Genomic DNA, 5,987 nt, shown 5'->3' on the forward strand with positions numbered 1-5,987 from the left:
TGTGAAACGAACGCAGTGCTTGCATTAACCGAGTGCTGCAACTTAAGTTAACAAATTTTACCAGTTTTTCGTGCTTAAAACCAAATGTAAGTATTGCCACATTGTTTGAAGAGGTTCTAGCTGATTGCGGGAACAGCTGGTTTGGATATGGTTTGTTTGTTGCAAGATAAGAGTGCCCCGCGTTGAACAGTGCCAGTAGAAGGTGGTCTTGTGTGCTATTACATTTTGCAAATGGTTAGGAAATGTTTATTTTTTAAATGTCTCGTTTGGGACATTCGTACGGACAAGCGATAGACTTCAATGCAAGTAGTGCAGTTGCTGTACTGTTAGTTATCGCCGCAGCAAAACATTTAAAGTGTGCAACGCTTTGTGAAGTAGCAGCCGAATCATCATCAGCAAAAAAAAAAAACAAGCGAAACTTTCTCGCTTTTTTGCGCTCTGCACGACTCAATCAAACCAACGCCAGCCGACACCCGAAACGCCAGCCTAGCAAGGGGACAGCTTGATTGATAAAGACTGCTCCTGCCGGCAAGGTTTTGTGCAAGGAAAAAACAAACAAACATCAAAAACAGAAACATTCCAACTCCAACGGAGGAACTATGCTGCTTGCGTGCATGCTTTGTGGGAGAGCTCAGCCAATTGGATTGGACGTTTAGTGTACCCCTTTGAAATATATGGGTCAAGTGCGTGTGTTGTTCCTACTGCATAAGGCAATCGTGATCGGTAGTACGCAAAAAAAAACCAAGATCTTCAAAATTACACTTCCAGAGCCAATCGCATCGACCATCAATCAAACAATATTTAGAAACGTCGGGTTGTAAGCATGGTTATACCCCCAAAGTGCCATCCATAACCTGCACCGTTGATGTGCAATTAAAATGAGATGGCCATTTTATTGGCCAGCTGTATAAAATATTGCTCTACTTTCCTTTATCATTCTCGTTTACCGTGCGATGAGTTTGGCAGTCTTTTTTCCTCTGCCTCTCCTTGTGAGATCTTTTTCGCAGTGATGGAGGAAAAATCGCTCCTAAACTAAGGGTACTTTAAAAAATAATAATAAATTTTGAATTCAAACCAAACCGATGTTTTGCGATGGTTGGGCCTGAAAAGCCCACGCTCTGTTTTATTTGAAAAGTAGAGCGTGCGCGGCCTCACCAACACTCCTCGAAGACGAAACGAACTGACCTAGAGTGCAAACGAAACACGAGGGCAGCTATTTTGTGCACCCACATCCCAGCTACTACCCACCACTAAATATGGAAACATCAACCCACCCGCCCTTCTCTTCCCGAAGGTCTGGGTGCGTTGCGTTTTTTCTCTCTCTTAATGATCTCCTTCACTAAACCAATTTGAGAAATCTTTCCGACGCCTTTCCGGTTCGATTCTTTATCAGGTAACTGGGGTGGTGGGATGTACCATGGATTCGGGAGGTGGGGGATGGGGGGGGAGCGCACGCCTTTCCTTAACTTTCTTCTCCCGGCTGAACGGTGATCGACGAGGCGCAAAACACCGTGCAATAAAAGAAACGGCGAGCACAGAATAACAAAGCATATGGGGATAGGCTTTATAATTGTAGAAAATGGTAACCGCGGTTCAAACGGGTCTGGTGAAAATGGGGTTTCCACCGCCGAGAGCAGAAGAGAAAGGCAAATCTTCAATGCATCGGTAGCTGATAACGCTGAAAACATGCCCTGCTCACGCACAGATTTTACAGCGAGACCGGGCCTGTGTACCGCTAGGCGCAGTATAGTTTGCTTCTTTCTTTCTTTCGGTTTTTTTTTCGGTCAGTGGATGCAGTTTTAATTTTTCCGAATTACAGTTGCATCCCGGGGCTCTTCACACATGCCCGCAGCCAGACAGACAGAGCTCTTGCTATTTAATAGCTTCATTTCAGCTCAGCATAAATGAGAGGCTTCAACCGTGACTGGGAATGGAGTCGTTAAGTCCAATTGGATTTTTCATTCACTGTTAATGATTCAATCCAGTTTGAGTTTTTTTTATACTCTCAAAAAAATTCTGGAAGGAAGGAGGATTTTAGCTGAATTCAATAATTAAATTAAATAGAATTTTTATTTCGGGACTTCATTGCAAGTAGAAAGAAAGTAAGCAATACACCTGGTTTTAGCAAGCAATTTCCCCCACCACATAAGCTTGTTCCACCGATCCTGCTTGGTTACCGATTTTTTCGATCATAGTAGTCTGTGCGAAAATTGCCAGCACAGCCTTTTCCCCCATTACGTCAGTATTTGTCGTTCTACCGTCTGTCAAGTGAGTTTGCCGGCTTCTAATTGTGTGGCTAAAATGTTTAGCAAGGGAAAAATAACGAAGACCACCTACGAAACCCAGACCGGTGCAGAAAGCACGAAGATTATCATTACAACAACCGTGGAAATACCGTCCGGGTGTTAGTTATCTCTATTTTCGCTACCCAAAAAAACACAAACCAAGTCCAGTTCCCAGTTGCCCCCCTTTGCTGCAGCACCAACCCCAAAAACCGGTTCCGAGTGCGGTTGGGAGTGCTTCATTTTCACTTTGACGTGCTTTTTTTGGGTTAGATAAAATGGTCAAGCGCCGTTAGATTGCATTTCATGGAAGATGGAACGGAATTCCACGGCCATTGGAAGCGAGCTGTGTGCGCACACAAGAAACTGATGCTCGGTTTATACATTGGAGCACTTAACCTCAAAAAGCTGACGTACCGATATTACCGGTTCTAGGCTGCCGGCAGCCCCTAGCGGCTTTCGCGTCTGCAAAAGCCGCCTGCAACATATTTCATGTATATGTTGGAAAAAAAATGGAATCCGATTTTGTGGAATCCAATAGGCAAAACGCATCGAGTCATACTTTTTGCATTTTGGTTCCACAAATTGTTTCCGGCATCGTTGTTCGATTACGTCATCAGTTTCACAGCCTCCCTTGTGTGTGTGTGTGTGTGTGTATGGAACCTGTTCGTTCATCTGCAAGGCACCAAACGTCAGCATGCCTTCTCGCTCTGTCGCTGGGCTTCACTGTCAGTGGGTTCAGAACGAGAGGGTAGAGCATGTTGGCATTGCTTGTTTCTTGTTCTTGAAAACACATTCGCCGCTTGGTTTTTTTTTTTGGCCATGGTGCTGCCAGCGACCGGGGTTTATTACTGACCGGTTTACAGGGCTTTTCAGGGGTTCTCACACTTGTGGGATAATTTCATGACTCTTTCTTACAGGAAATGACCTTTATGTGATAGCCATATTTTGGACATATTCAATAGGAATTTCCAATTCTCCTCATATAAAGTTCATTTCCTGTTAAAAAGAGTCAAGCAAGTATCCCGGAGCTCTGAGAACCTCAGAAAAACCCTGCATAACTCTAACACACTGGATTCCTGGAAAACTGATAGCAAACAAAAGAAGCTCCAGTGAGACATGTGCCGATTTGCACGCCCAGCCGGACGACCCGATCGAAGCGGCATACAGTGATGCGCTGAAGAAGAAAAATTTCGAAAATTCATTCGCGAACGATGTTTGGTACACTGCGTATAAAATAAAGCACGCGAAGCAAAAGTCAGGTAGGTGGTGCGCTGCTGCGATCCATTGCGGGCAATGTCACTCGCGCGTTATCTTTCGGGGCAGTAAATTCCTAAGGTGTGGTCACCACCGTCCGACCCGGGGTGGGGTTGGAAGATCCCGGGTGGAAACATTTTCAAGTTCACAGGTTGGCGGAGGGCGAGAGCGAGGGGGTAAGACACTTTGCTTTGAGTTTTGCTCACGCGAGCGATAAGGCGTGTAAGTGTGTGAATCATAGGCTGATGAGGGCCGCCGTCACTGCCGCTGGAAACGGGCCGACCGAGCCGGGCCGTGAAATCGGTAGCAGCAAAAAACGGGAGGGAGGGGGGGGGAGGGAAGCAAACACGCCTGTGTGGCATTGAAGTTAGTAAAGCCGAGAAGAAGAAACAACATACAACAAAGCTGGAAAAAGAAAAGAGTTCACTGCTGCCCGGCTTCCTTAATGCGGCCGGCGTTTTTCGGTTCGGCGAGCTTTTCGGTGCCCAAAGGGTGTGTGCGAGCAGCGCAAAAAGGGAGAAAAAGAAAGGAAGAGCACGCGACTTCAGCCTCGCGGAGAGCGTTCCACCGGCGGGGAAGGCGAAACGCTGAAGCGAGCGGGGAAGCCCTGCACCGGGTCCGGCAACGGTTTTGGACTGGCTGAAACCGACGCATTTTTCAAAGATTGCCATATATGGTCATGTTAACGCGATTGGTCGACGAGGCTGTGAGAGCGTAGCGGCGTGAGCGATGATTCTGTTCGAAAGCCTTAAAGCTCTCTCGCTTTGGCTCTCACGGTTTGCCACCGTTCAAATTCAACCGTACCGTTGGAAACCGTCCTAACGGAAAGCGATTTGCTTTAGCAAGTACTGAATGTACTGATATTTTTTGTTATTAAATGTATTTTGCTTTACAAATATCACAATTATTTATTAGATTTCACCCGTGGTACAGTCCATTACAGTGCAGGGTGTTGCATGTTCATTATTAAAACGGAAACTTACGAAGAATAGGGGACACGAGAGCGCACTAGCAGGAGAAACGTGCAACAGAGCAGGATAGCAACGGTCCAACAAATGTCGGTTCGCAAGAGAGCGCTCGCGGTATCTCTTTCTCTCTCTCGCACTTTGTCTCTCTTGCAACGGTCGCGAGTGGTTGCGTCTGGCGAGCCAAATACGAAAGCTCGTCGGATCGCTGGAACATTCTGTTTCCAGACGTCTACCAGTTCGGGTTAGCTGCAGTGACCAGTGCTCAGAGCTTCTCTGTTAATTTCTTTGACTTTGTGAACGCGCACCAAAAAGCAAAAAAGGTAGTGTGTTTTATTAGGAACAAGTTTGTGTACTCTAAGGTTTTAGTGTGGGGGTTTTTAGAGGCTTTCTTTTTGTTCGTTTTCATTAGTGCCTGAGGCTGTGAAGTCGTCTTTTCTCAGTCTGTAGTAGCGTCTTTTTTTCAGTTCAGGTGGAAACGTCAGGATTTTTGCTGGTAGCGTTTTCGATATAGTAACTTGACGCCACATAATTGGCGTTGTGTAGGAAAAGTGCACCAGTTCTACTCGAAGTGACGAATATTTCAATTGAATAGTGGCCATTAAAATCAGCAAAATGCGCACACACACACACACACGCTTGGTGGTGGCGGCCGGCTTTTTCAGTGCCTGTGGGATCTAAACCTGAAACCCCACACACACACACACGCTCACAAGCGCGGCTCAATTGTCCAATCGGCTGGAGGAAATTCGACTTACTTGGCAGTAACGAGATTCCGAAATTCTTCAATCAAACTCCCCTCAATTTTAGAGAAATCTGGAAAAGGTTAAGACACATTTAGCAAACGCCGGTTTTTCGCCCCGGCAACACACCAGCGCCACCACCGCACCACGTCAACGGAGAGATCTAGCTTTCTTTTTCTTCTTTTGCTGGGCGAAAATGGCTGCGTGTGCTGCGCCGCCGTCCTAAAGAGTAAAGAAAAAAGAAATGGTCGGACATATTGTGCGAGAGTGTGCCCCGTTCGCTGTTGAGAGCTTGTGTAGTGTGTGTGTGTGTGCGTGTGCGTGCGCTTTGGCAGGTGTCTGCTCCTGCAGGGTGTGTGCGCGCACGAAAGATAGTGTGTGTGTGTGCGTGTGCGTCCATCATGGCCGCCTCTTTCCATTGCGGCGTGTGCTGATTCATCCCGAATTCTAGGGCGTTGGCTTCTCCACGCTACAGCAGCAACCGAGAGATTTGATGGTTTTGGATTTTATAGCAGCAGTGGAAATGAATATTAATAATTTTGGCTTGCAATGACACACTCTGCACGTCTTCTGACGCGTGCCTTCCCTAATAAAGCTCTCTCGGTTTTGCAGTTTTTTTTCGTATTGGGATTTTTCGTTATTTCTATTTTTATTGGAAATCGAAAGACTTCAACGAGAGGGTACGATCTCATCAATAGCGGGTAGCTTTTTCTTGTTGAATACGTGTTCCAAGCTGCTTT

General features: G+C 46.3%; 1 protein-coding gene across 1 annotated transcript in view; it reads left to right on the plus strand.

Moving 5' to 3' along the window:
* Positions 1-4,708: 4,708 nt before the first annotated feature.
* Positions 4,709-5,987, plus strand: part of LOC120906795 (actin-5C) — a 3,953-nt gene continuing 2,674 nt past the window's right edge. Inside the window, exon 1 of the mRNA XM_040318801.1 lies at positions 4,709-4,826. The gene's annotated coding sequence lies outside the window, so the exon portion shown is untranslated. The remainder of the gene's footprint in view (positions 4,827-5,987) is intronic.

Source organism: Anopheles arabiensis, chromosome X, assembly GCF_016920715.1.
Source record: "Anopheles arabiensis isolate DONGOLA chromosome X, AaraD3, whole genome shotgun sequence".
NCBI classification, from domain to species: Eukaryota; Metazoa; Arthropoda; class Insecta; order Diptera; family Culicidae; genus Anopheles; species Anopheles arabiensis.